Here is a 13,703-nt window from a genome sequence, read left to right on the forward strand (position 1 = left end):
ATGTATGTGTATACGAATTAGCATATTTTAAATTGGTCTGAACTTGTAAATACTTCGACATGTACTGTTACTTTGTAAAAAGAGATCTACTGAAGAATAAAGCTGCTGCTGCTACAGGAGCGAAGGTGCAGCAGGGATTGTGGACGTCCTTGACTGCTCACAGGCTTAGAACCAGCCAGCCGTCTCTTGTGGTGTCAGTAGCAGCGCATTAGCCCCAGAATCAAGACACGCGGAGGAAGGAGCTCTCGTTGGACAGGTACTGCCGATAAGCAGTTATTCTCTACTTCACATGTCTATATGCTATTTTGTCCTGCAGAAATATATCGTAGAATATTTCCCTAATAACATAAATCCATTTCCGGAGTTCCGCTGGATTCCGTAGCACTCCGTAGGTGACGTGTTAAAAAGCTGATAGCATATGAAACATGCTTCTGTGGAGTTTCGGAATTTTCTGTGCAGAACTCGTATTTCTGTTCTGAGCCTAAATCAGTACTTCATAAGCTAGGCATTCATATAATTTTGTCTTTTGGATGAATAGTACGTATAGCAGTAGCCTAGCTACCTTTCCTCTACCATTTAATTTCGATATGAGTGTTGAATGGATTCTTGAGAAACGACGACTGAACGGAGAGGAGATGTCTTAAGTGCCTGGTACTATTCAGATTTTTATGAGCTCATGACTATCTCGCACAGTAGTAGCACTCAGTTTGTTACTTCAAGGATGTAAATCAGTACGGGGTGTTATTCGTAGATTTTCTTTAACAGAGATCATAATTGTCGGCATCGCAGTTACAATTCATGAGAGCGTCCTCGTATTAAGTAAGTGCAGTTTCGCTTCGAGCGGGAAGGTTACTGTTTTTCTCACTTGCCGCAGCGTCGTTTGGGTGAAATATTCCTCGTTACTGTTGTTCTGTCTGCCGAGTGAGTCGTAGCGCTTCCGCCCCGCCCTACTCTCTGTTTGTGTCCGTCTACTTGCAACGTGGTCGACCTCTCCGCTACGTCTACCTTCGTTTCCACGTGTATTCCACGGAAAGGTACTGTGAGCTTTACTTTCGATAAAACAACGCGACACTTGCCGCCAGGGTCTCTCGAAATCCACGACTGGCTTGTCGATGCAACTCATGTGAACTCCGATCACGTCCACACCTCTTATTTTGAAGCAGACGAGTACACATTTTACATGAAATTTATGGATCCCCTTCACGTTGAAATATTTCTGTCGCGACATGGTCCTCAAGTCCCGTTAGAGCATCGTTAGTATGGTGTCAGTCGTAGATCCTGAAATTGACGATACCAATGTACGGGTGTTCAATGTCCCGCCGGAGGTAGATGGCCGCTTTCTAAAGGACATATTGACTCCTTATAGTGAGGTGAGAAACATCCGTCCTAACCGCTGATCTACTCGACATATATTATAGTGCTACAGTGGATTTCGTTTACTGGCAATGCATGTTAAACGCAGTATTCCATCACATTAACAAATGTACCGTTACCGCGTCCGTGTTATGTATACTGGTCAAGAAGGAACCTGCTTCCTGTGTAATGAAAGTGGACACGTTCGGTCTAATTGCCCGCGAGGTATTTTTCAGCATGTTCTAGAGAAATATGTGCCTAGGAAAAGTATAGGGGAGGGAAAGGATCCACCTTGGTACAACAAACATATTGAGAAGTTACTGAGAAAGTAGAGAATTTTGAACAGTTATTTTAAACGTAGTCACTGCCTCCCTGACAAACAGAAATTATGCGAAATGAAAACAGCTGTCAGAAGGACAATGAAGGATTCTTTTAATGAATTTGAAAGCAATATTTTATCTGCAGATTCCAAAAATAACCCCCAAAAATTTTGGTCGTACGTAAAATCTTTGAACACTACTAATAATTCAACACCTTCTCTAGCTGACAGTACGGGTAATGTAACTGATGATGATAAACACAAGGCCGAAATTCTAAACCTAGCTTTCAAAAACTCATTTACGGTAGAGGACTGCAGCACCATTCCCCCTTTCAATCATCGAACAAACGAAAGGATGGTTGACATAGTGTTTAGTGTATCTGGGATTGTAAAACAGTTAAGATCGTTAGAGGCCAGGAAGGCATCTGGCCCAGACAGTATCCACATAAGATTTTATGTTGACTATGTTACTAATATAGCACCACTCTTATCCATCAGAGATCATTGGAACACAGGAAAGTTCCACGGGACTGGAAGAAGGCCCAGGTCATAGCAATATATAAAAAGGGGAGAAAATCGGATGCGCATAATTACCGGCTAAATTCACTGACATCTATTTGTTTTAGAATCATGGAACATATTTTGTGTTCAGGCATAATGGCCTTTCTAGACTCTGAGAAGCTCATCTGCAGAAACCAGCACGGTTTTAGGAAACAGCGGTCATGCGAGACACAGATGGCCCTCTTTCTGCATGATATACAACAGGCTCTAGATACCGGCTCCCAGGATGATGCCTTATTTCTCGACTTTCGAAAGGCGTTCGACTCAGTTCCACACTGTCGCTTGCTACAAAAAGTGCGCGCTTACGGTCTGTCCAATGACATTTGCGGTTGGATAGAAAGTTTTCTAACAGAAAGGGAGCATTATCTCGTCCTGAACTGGGTGACTTCAACAGAAACAATAGTAACTTCACGTGTGCCCCAGGGAAGCGTAATAGGTCTTCCACTTTTTACGATTTACATAAACGATCTGGTTGATGGTATTGACAGCGGCCTGAGGCTGTTTGCCGATGATGCTGTGGTCTGCAGGAAAGTAGTGTCACACGAAAGTTGTGAACAAATCAATGAGGATTTGCAGAAAATCAATGCGTGGTGTAATGACTGGCAGTTGTCTCTCAATATTAGTAAGTGTAACCTACTGCGTATAACTAGGCGAAAATCCCCAGTGTACGAGTACAAAATAAATGCCCCGTCTTTGGAAGCGGTAACGTCCGTCAAGTATCTGGGTGTGACTTTTCGAAATGATCTCAAATGGAATGATCAGATTACACAAGGAACGGGTAATGCAAACTCTAGATTGCGGTTTATTGGTAGAATTCTAAGCGATGCAGTCCTTCGACAAAGGATATAGCTTGCCTTCGTTTGTATGGGTTGGTTCAAATGGCTCTGAGCACTATGGGAGGTCATCAGTCCCCTATAACTTAGAACTACTTAAACCTAACTAACCTAAGGACATCACACACATCCATGCCTGAGGCACGATTCGAACCTTCGACCTTAGCAGTCGCGCGGTTCCAGACCGTAGCGCCTAGAAACGCTCGGCGACTTCTGCCGGCGTCTGTATGGGACCCTTACCAGTTGGGTCTGAGTCAAGAGATAGAGAAGGTCCAAAGAAGAGCGGCAAGATTTGTGACTGATACATTTAGCCATCGCGAGAGCGTTACAGATCTCACAGAAAGTTTGAAGTGGGCCACACTTGCAGATAGACGGCGCGCTAAACGGAAGGGGCTGCTCACTAAATTCTGAAATCCGATCTTCACCGAGGATCCCTCCGCGCGATCCGCGAGTGGAACAGTGGGGGGGATATGACTTTGGCGCGAACTGTGCCCTCCACCACACACCGATTGGTGGCTAGCGGAATATATATGTAGGTCTAGAGGGTGATCGTATGATCGTATTAAGGCCGTCATTAGTGCAGTGTGGCAAATTAAGGTTAGCCGATATTTTTACATCCACTCCCAAAGTCGAATTTACTTCCGTTTCGGATCGCAGGAAAGAAACCACCGATCTGATAATCGGGTAAATTTAACTAACGTTGGGTATTTACTTATGCAGACGGTTAGGTTAGGTTAGGTACCTCCGCAACTATATCAGAATCCCATTCCCCCAGGATAGAGCCTGCAACACTGACAAACAAGGGACGTCCTACTCACAATGGTTAGGAGCAGGATTTGGCTGCGCCTTCTTCTACCCTAACCTCCTCCGCATCGATTTTGTCCACTGATTTTCTCAGTGATACGATGCCTCCCGTCCGTGATACGATGAGTGGCGAAAAAGTTACCTCAGCATCCCTGCTGCACGCGAGGTGGCTCCTTCTCAGTTGGCTATGTGTGGAGAGGGAGCTGGGTGGCTCCCTTCCTCTTTGTGTCCCCCGTTACGATCTGAGAGACGTGCCAGTGTTTTCTTGCTCCTTCGCCTTCAACCGTTTCTCTGAATTTGACGCCTACAGCAACTCCAGAGGAGAATAAAATTAGCGACGAAGTATTACCTGTTACAGTGGTGGTTCCACAGACTGATTCCACCTTGGTGACTGGACCTGCATTACATGACACTTTTCTGAGGGGCAGGAAGCTGCGACTATGACCCCTCCCGCACCTCCCCCTGCAGTGTCCGCTATAGCACGTAGAGGACAGGAACGGCGTATACAACTGACCGTGCGGTGGCACGTAAGCAATCTAAGAAGAGAGGTTGCGATGACTGGGGTCTTGGTTCCCGATGTCTGATTCATCTGTGGATTCCGCAATGGACGTTGACGCTCAGCTGTCCACCCAAATCTGCAGTTCGTTCCTTACACCCCTGTACGGCTGTGGTCAGTGACCCAAGTCCACATGTTCCTTTCCTTAAATGTTAATCGTGTGCAACCATGATTGCGATTCGATTCGCTGTGTCAATTCATTTATGATTCATGCGCAGACATCAAGAGGTGTTATTTAGCCATTTCTCCTTAGCTGGTTTTCGTAAAATCTTTAATGTAGCACGCTAACATTCTACGGGCTATGCCTTATTCTTTAGCGTAGGCATTCCTATTGCTGAGGTGCAAATGTTGGCTTCTGGCATGGGCATAGGTTGTCAGCTTTTTAATGTTACCTTGGTTCTTTTATATGCGCGTCTGGCACTAGTCGCACAGTGGATCGCTTGCGTTTTTATACAGATGAAATTGTTTATCTGTTGCGTATAGTTCCCCGGGTATTCTGTTGGGTGATGATTTTAACTGTGCATTGCGTCCAGCAGATCAATCTCCAAATTTTACTTTCTCTAGTGAATTCCACGAATTGGTCCGCTACTTACGTCTGAAAGAGTTCTGGACATGTACATACCCGGCGTTAATTAAATTTACCCACTTTACTGCAACTTCTAGTAGCACATTAGACGGATTTTACTTATCAGACTGCCTGCGCGATAGTATTCTTAATGTTGAAGTCATCCCAGTTTCCTTTACGGATTACTACCCTGTAACTACAGCTCTCAATCTTGAAAGGCAACCAGTCAAATTGTTCCGCCCTCCTCATGGACGTTAAACATCGCTCACCTAGCTGACTCCTCTCTCTATGACGTGAGGCGAACCGTGTGGGAGCACACTCTACCGTCCACTGGGAAATGCTCTTGCTTCGTTGACTGGTGGACACAGCTGGCAAAATCGGGCTCAGGCAAGATTTGATACTTTTCTGTGCTACAAAGCGTGAGACTTCCGACGAACTTACGAATATTACTACTCCATCCTGAGTGAACTTTATGATGCTGCTGATCATGCCGCTCTGCGAAGTGCGGATATTAGGCTTGAAAGGCAGGATTGTTGACGTTGAAGAGAATACAAATGGAAGGTTTAAAAATGCGATTCAAGCCACGTTATTGGTGGCGGAAGAACTGACTTCCTTATACCATTTGCTTCGGCATCAGACCCGTCGCCGGCGCCCTTGTATTTATTCTCCCACGTGTCGTAATGGCACAACCTGATACAGTGCGTGTCTTATTCCCTTTTGAATGAAGTGCTGCAAGGTAGTGACGACCTCGTTCAAAGTGAGAAAAGTTGTTTTAATCCCGTGATAGCTTTCGCCCACTTATTTTGTTAAACACCGAATATAAGTCTGTGGCGAGGGCAGATAATAGTGAGATGTCGGCTCTGATGGAGACGATTGTTGCAAAGCCTCAAAGCTGCGTAGCCGGCCGATGCGGCCGAGCGGTTCTAGGCGCTTCAGTCCGGAACCGCGCTGCTGCTACGGCAGTAGGTTCGAATCCTGCCATTGGCATGGATGTGTGTGATGTCCTTAGGTTAGTCAGGTTTAAGCAGTTCTAGGTCTAAGGGACTGATGACCTCAGGTGTTAAGTCCCATAGTGCTTAGAGCCATTTGAACCACTTAAAAGCTGCGTACCTGGTCGTACCATTTTTACCCCTATAGTCGAGTGTCGTGACGTAGTTTTTGTGGCTGCTGTAATTTCCGTCTCTTGTGCCCTTAGCTTTCTAGACTCTGATAAGGCATTTTATCGTGTTATTCGAGACTTTTTGCCTCGGATTCTGGAGGCAATTGACTTTGCTGTTGACACACGGTGGTTGCTCTCTGTTTATGGGTATTTCATCTTGTTGTGTGCATAATTTCGCGTAGTCAGCGCGTGCACAACTTTCCCACTAGAGCGCGCCCCGCTAAGCACAATAGCACAGGTGCAGCGCTCGTCCGTCTCCGCACTACGAGATGGCGCTGTCTTAGAGACGGACCAAATTCTGCTTCCGCCGATCCGCGTATTAGTATGTAATGCAGCCAATGAGATTGCTGCTAATGTAGAACCTTTTCTCCTCGCGGCTCACACTTGCGCAGTGATACCTGACCGTGCGAGGTATTATAACGAGTGTACAGACCTCTCATCAGTCAGTCTGCATTAGTCTGCATTAGTCTACATTAGTCTGTACCAGTCTATAGTCAAGTTTCAGTCTGCGCCTAATAAGATTATCATATTCCTGTACATAGCCATGAAGATAAATGTATAGACACTTTTGTCAAGTATCAGAGATATGTGAGAATAAGATTAAGGTACCAAGACCAAAGGAACTTGAGATTGTCATTTGTAAATAGCATCCAGAATCAAGTTAAGTAGGGTTTATGATTTTTATTATTTTAATAAATGTGTGTGAAAATTAATCAAGTTCTGTTTAAAGTTGGTCACTGTCAATCTGCTACTCTAAGCGTGCAAGTGGCATTTGAATCGTCTGACCTAACGGCAGAAGATAAACACGCCACGATAAGACTACGAGACATATTGCTGACACTCGCCTACTTCGTTAGAGCGACAAGTCAAATAATCTGATGGTGTGTGTATCGAAGGTCTTACAGTACGCACACAACACATCTCGCTGGTTGTTAGTGGCCAACTAACGTCCCCATTAAATACCGTCGGGGAGTGCCTCAAAGCAGCCCGCCGTCGACGACTTGGTAAGTGTTGTGTCAGGTGTCCTTACTTCGGATCTAGCATCCCAGCTGAAAAGTTGAACACTTTCCGGAGGGGCTATAGCTGTTCGTACATACGAGGATTACGTGATGGTTCTGCTCCGCAGTCCTGCGGAGACACCTCGACTGAAGGCTGTAGTCAGTAATTATTGTTGGAGTTCAGAAGCACTATTTAATGAAGGAAAACGCAGGCTTCTTACTTTGCGAGGTTTTCATGATGTGGTTGTTCCAAGAGCTACTGCTGTTGATCGGCATACGTCTCTTGGTATCACCATTGATCGTTGCTCACTTTAAATGGCGACGCTCAACTGGAAGTCTGTAACGAACAAAATTCAAGAAGCGATACTAGAACATGAAAGGCGTCCTCTTAACACGCTCCAGAACGTCCGAATACTGGATACATAAGTCTTACACAGGGCTTATTACGTGGCCCATGTCTATCCGCTTCCCTGGATGATGGCGAAGAAACTGCAGCAGTAGTCTGGTCTTTTGCTATGGAAAAGACATATATTGCGCTTACGGTATGAGGTGGTGACGAAGCCTGGTTTCTTTTGGGGGTTGGGTCTGACTTATACACGAATGAATACGCAGATGCTACATGTGCGACGTACTATTTTGACGATGACTCAAGAAACTCACACATTCACAGACGTCGAACGATGACTTCCTGTTCGATGAGGGAGGGCCGTATCTCACTGGAAGAAGACTGTAGCAACAGCACTTTTATAACCCAAAGGACACGCTAGAACATGTAAAAAAGGTAAATGGTGGTACGTTGCTGTGGTACTTCGTTGTCCCCATCAACCCTGTTATCCTTCAAGACATCATATAACTGGAATGGCTATAATGTTGATAATAACGACAATTCCTACAAACTGACGCACAATCTGATGTAGCTCAGTGTAGCCACTTCTCTGCGTCTTGTTAGCCACTAGGTTTACTGTCATAAATGAAATTCCTGCTTCTTTGTACAGTTAGACAGCCGATGAAACTCAAAGATCCGTGCAGTTCTCCGAGTACGGGAACACCCACCCAGCAGCCGCCTGGGTACGGAATCCCCGACAGTGACACAGTGTTTCAGAAGAAGCAGTGACTAGAGAATGTATGCAGTGTGGTGTAAATGTCAGAACAAAGAAAAATAATCAACCCTATTTTATATTCCGGATTCAAGATGGGCATGTAAAGCTGTTATGGGTCGGCATTCTTTCTGTTGAATTTTGCCTAGTCGTCAAATATACGTTGTCTAGGAAACCTGCTTTCTCGGATCGCTAGACGTACTCAAGTGAATACGTATTAATGGGTTCTACTACGAAAAGAAAATGACAATACCTAACTTCGTGTTAGTGTTTAACAGATGTGTCGCAAGCGAAGGACGACAGTCAAAATAAGAAATCTCTACAGTATAACAATTCCAAGTTCTATGTACGAGTAGAATGTACAAGCAAAGTAATGGACTTTGACACTTCTATCTAGCTGCAAGTCTTCAAGCTACTGTAGAACTGGCCGCGCCCAGTCGGGCGCAGCGCTTATGTTCTCTTTGCACAGAAGCCACTGCTGTCGCATTGTCGTCCTGAACAGGGGTCCGTCAGTGTGCTATCGACTGACGTCTTTTCCACAGCCCTCTCTGCTCTCTCGTTCCTGACTGGCATGCCGGCGCTTCGCTTTACGCCGTAACACTTTCCGTTGTGCAGTAAATCGGAATCTAAGACATCTGAATTGAAAACTCGTCTGTAAGTGGAAATATCCGTCTGGGACAAGCAACCGCCACGTCATCGACTCTCTCAATTAGGGTGACATTGTTTGATCCAATCCTGATCGTAGTGTTGTTTAGTTAATCTATTGGTATTTCAGTTTGAATTAGATTATGTAATGTTTAGATTATGTACCAGTTGTCCCCACTGACAACAACCAGCATGTTTCATGAAGTACTTTATTACAGCAATTTTCGGTTACGTGATTTGCGAATCGCTTGTCCAGAGCCTAGACAGTCATATGACATCAATACCCCATAGAAACAGCGTGTCACATAATAGAAGGGGTGTTGACAGTCTCTATCTCCACTAGAATACTAGAAAATTAGAACCCCTCTACATTTGGACTACGTAATAAGAATCTTCGTCCCAAATGAGAAATCGTAATTAAGAGGCAATTACTAGATGTTTGTAAACGTACGTAAACATATGAATTGGCACTCACAATTTCAAGTGTGGCTTCTGCTGCGTTCAGTGGTGTAAATGAAAGAACTTGAGATACTTACTGAGTGGGTCTCAGTGTATTGTATAGGATTCGATTGTTAGGTCTAGCGGTTCTAAAAGCCAGACCGTGGATATTAACACACTAAGTATCGTTTGGTTTTTACGTCATTATTTCAAGAAATGGTAAATTCTTGGCACTCTGTAGGGTCTCCGTTATCTTAAACCAATGTGTTTAACTCAGAGTGAGAGGGAGAGAGAGAAACTACTGAATTACGCTCAAAATCTCTCCAGCCTAAACTGAAGAACAGGTCTATCGTTTACGAACTTTCCGTGCAACACGACCAGCAGGTTGCTGGGGTGCGCGTCAGCTGAGCGACATTCTTCGGAGCAGATTGTACACTATTCTCTGCAAGCAGCAAGGCCAGTTCAAAAACATTGTCGTTTTTTTCTAAACGACTGTATTAATTTGCTAAAAGACAGCTGTCACTTTCTTTTCTCTCTGCAGCCAGGCACAGTCCTAGTCTGTCAGCAAAATTTCGAACAGCACTTAGCTGCAGAGTGAAACATTCAGAGTACAGCAATGTGATAATGTGAAACAGTATTAATCGCTCTTCCGCGACGGTGGAAATTTTCTAATTTTCTTTTAAATCGTTCTGATACTGGCCTGGGGCAATTTAGTTATGATACTGGCTTCAAATGGATTGTTCTAAATTAAGAGTTCCTGTAAATACGTTAGATTACGACCTTAGAATGACTTCGTGTCTAAATATTTTGAAACTGTCTTTCCTGTTGATTAATGCTATTTAGTATAGGGTTTGTTTCAGCTGAACGAATCGGGGATTTCGCATGGAGAAAGTCTTAAGTGACTTGGTGATTTGATTTGTATGCCGTCCTGTAGATTCCTTCCCCTCGATAATGGAAAACTATCTGACGTCATCAAGGTATAAGAGCACAAGAAAAATTACGCTTGTATGAATGACAATCTTCTTGTGATTAGCGCAAGCAACCGCAGTAATGTTGATTGAGTTTGCAAATTCTGTTTACTGACAGTCTTTATGCCTCACATTTCCAATGTCAAAATTCTTCACACGTAATGTCAGTTCAAAAAATTTAGAGATGGGTTCCAGCCATAACTGTTTCAGTATTGCTTTCTACCCATTATATGATATATAAAGACCAAATGCCTGCATATGTTTACTTACTGTTCGCAATATTAAAGAATTCGTAGTCTTTCTCAAACTTTTTAAGATCTTAATGCACCTGTGAACAGGGTTGTATATTTGTGACGGTGATGAGTGTAGGAAAGTGATAGGTCACAAACGTAATACTCCCCGGTACAACTTCTCACAAACATCACTCTCATTTACATCTTTCTGCGTCATTTTCCTCACGGCAGATTTTTGAATTGTAGAAGTGCAACTGCAAGAACTAGTAATTATTTAGGATTAAAATATACTTGTTAGCCTTCAGTGATTTCAAACATTTTCATTATAATTTTCAGAAGGCATATACCGTGTTTGCAACGTTTAGCTAGAGTCAGTCCGAACAAATACTAATCGTCAAGTATTTCATGCGACGCCCAATGTCGACGGGAATGTCAGTTTGTTTATCGTTACGAATAAAAATATTCTTAAAACGTAATTTCACGAGCACCTACTGCTAGAGTGATTCCAAGTTATTGTAGTGCGATATTAGTATTTTTCGATATGTGTTGCCATGAGCAGCACAACACGAAGAATAAATGGTTCAAATGGCTCTGAGCACTATGGGACTTAAATTCTGAGGTCATCAGTCCCCTAGAACTTAGAATTAATTAAACCTAACTAACCTAAGGATATCACACACATCCATGCCCGAGGTCACGAAGAGTAATCAGTATTCCAGCACCGACAGCACCGCCCTGGAACGCACTCACAGCTGCCGCTGCTTAGTCGCTCTTGGAGTACTGGTTGCTCTTCATCTTCGCTTCAATTTTAGTCGTTGAATCGACATGTATCTATCTGCATCGAAAGTCATTCTAAAGATAGAAAATCTTATTGCAGTCCAAAGGTGACATTAGGACCGAAGCATTACACTTATAGTGTAGCTGGCCGAATTGCAGTTTCCTAATCTTTCGCAAATTTCTCGTAGCAGCTCGTTTTGGAACACTAGAGCCTACAGATTTAGCGGCTAATCTCTTCTTCTGCTTCCGGTAGAAGCGCAACTGCTACATGCTCCACGGAGCTGAAGTTATCTGCTGTTTCTGGAATGTTTGGAGTGAGCACGGAATTTATCCCTTTAATAATGACGTTCACAGTATTCTCGCCCAGATGTTTATCAGTGAGATTAATTACTGGACGACGCCATCCACCGAGTCTTGCCTTTTTCGTGCAAGTGATAGAATTTTGTCTATCTGGTGGCCAGAAATTTTCAGCTCCTCGATTTTGCTTCTGAGCGTGTCGTATTTTGAACCCATTCGTAATAATTTGTAAAACATTCTCGGTATTCTTGCCACGTCAGTTCTGGATAAGATTTCGAGCTTTAGGCGATTACCTCCATCGTCATTGTCAGGAGCTGACTATCTTCATTGCTGCTGTGGTATCCTTTTTCATAGCCCGTGGACGGCTTCTGATTGATCGGCTTATGATTGGTCGGCGATTACGTACTGCTGTTGCAGACGATGTCCCTGTGTGCGCCGGTGGCGCCACCGCTTCCGTTGGAACGTAAACCTTGGAAGGAACGTCTCTGTTGCTTCTCTGCATCAAGCGCTCGTTTCCGTGCACAGCTCAGATGGTATCCGCTATCGTGGTTAAAGTTATTTTGGCTCGTTCTTATTTCAACAGCCTCCTTCATAACAGAATCCCAGTACGTGGGGGCATGGGACAGAATTTTTTGTTACATCGAACAATATTTTATGTTTGTTTGTGAGGCTGTGCTACGCAATTGCCGATTTCTCCAGTTCTCTATTTTTAATATGGCGTTGGTGTTCTGCTCAGCGGTCGGAAATGGTACGAATCGTCTGACTTGTATAATTGCTTTCACACTCACAGGGTATAGTGTAATCTACAAGGACCCTGAGGTCGAGATTGTCCTTAATTGGGCGCATTATCTCCTCAATTTTCTTAGGAGAACGTAAAATCGGTCTTACACCTCTTCTACGCAAGACTCTTCCTATTTTGCTGGAAATCGCGCCACAAAAAGGAAGAACCGCAATCGGTATTTCATCCTATGAGTGTGCAGCATTTTCACGTTTCCTTTTTTTGGAACACGCTGCCTTTATATCGCGTGCACCATAGCCATTCTTTCGGAACACGTACTTCAGGTGGTTAATTTTGGACCTTAAGTGGTCCTCCTCAGAAACAGTTTTTGCTCTGTATACCAACGTGCTCAAAACGGGCCTGTTCTGAGCAGGATGATGGAGACTCTGTTCATTCAGGTATAAATCGGTATGCGTCGGCTCACGGTTTACAGAGTGGCCAAGACACCCGTCCACCTGTCGTTGTACTTAAACGTCTAAGAAAGGCAGTCTCCCTTCCTTCTCCATCTCGACAGTGAACTGGATGTTCGAATGTATGCTGTTCATGTGTTCCATGAATTGTTCAAGAGCTTATGCGCCGTATGGCCAGATCATAAATATATCGCCATTGTAACGATAAAATAAGGATGGACCGAGGGGATCCGAATTTAATGCACGTTCCTCAAAATTCTCCATAAAAAGAGTCCGCCAGTGATGGAAACAACGGACAGCCCATCGCCATACCTTCCGTCATTTCATAAAATTTGTTACCATACAAGAAGTAGGTGGTCGTCATCACGTGCCGGAACAACTTTACAGTTTCAGGAGCAAAATGCTGGCGGATCTTTTTCCGTATGCTACAGCAAAACGTAATCGCCGACCAATTATAAGGCGATCAATCACAAGCCGTCCACGGGCAATAAAAAAGGCTACCACAGCAGCAGTGAAGACAGTCGGCTCCTAATCATGACGATGGAGGTAATCGTCGAAAGCTCGAAATTTTATCCAGAACTGACGCGGCAAGAATACCGAGAGTGTTTTACTTATAAGTGCCGTCGTGAAAAACTTGGTTCCCATTCGTAATAATCTTCGCAGAGTGTAACCGACATGTAAAAGAGAAATGAAGCAGCTCTGTTGAAGTGACTATCGTCTGTCGGGTGTTACGAGTTCTGTCTCGAATTAGTGCCAGGCTTGCACTGTGCATGTATTGGCTACTGTTGAGTTCATGCGATTCGATTTTGGTGAATGCAGGCCCAACCTTTTCATCATAACATCCTTAGGAACTGGGTAATCGATCTGCTTCTCCAGAGCTTGCCCAACTTGTATCCGCTCTGGAACGTCCCT

General features: G+C 44.1%; 1 protein-coding gene across 1 annotated transcript in view; it reads left to right on the forward strand.

The window, feature by feature from the left end:
• Positions 1–208: 208 nt before the first annotated feature.
• The window catches only part of LOC124795303 (alpha-tocopherol transfer protein-like), a 74,489-nt gene continuing 60,994 nt past the window's right edge, over positions 209–13,703 (forward strand). The window contains exon 1 of the mRNA XM_047259272.1: positions 209–256. The gene's annotated coding sequence lies outside the window, so the exon portion shown is untranslated. The remainder of the gene's footprint in view (positions 257–13,703) is intronic.

The sequence above is a fragment of the Schistocerca piceifrons genome, chromosome 4 (genome assembly GCF_021461385.2).
Source record: "Schistocerca piceifrons isolate TAMUIC-IGC-003096 chromosome 4, iqSchPice1.1, whole genome shotgun sequence".
Taxonomy (NCBI): Eukaryota; Metazoa; Arthropoda; class Insecta; order Orthoptera; family Acrididae; genus Schistocerca; species Schistocerca piceifrons.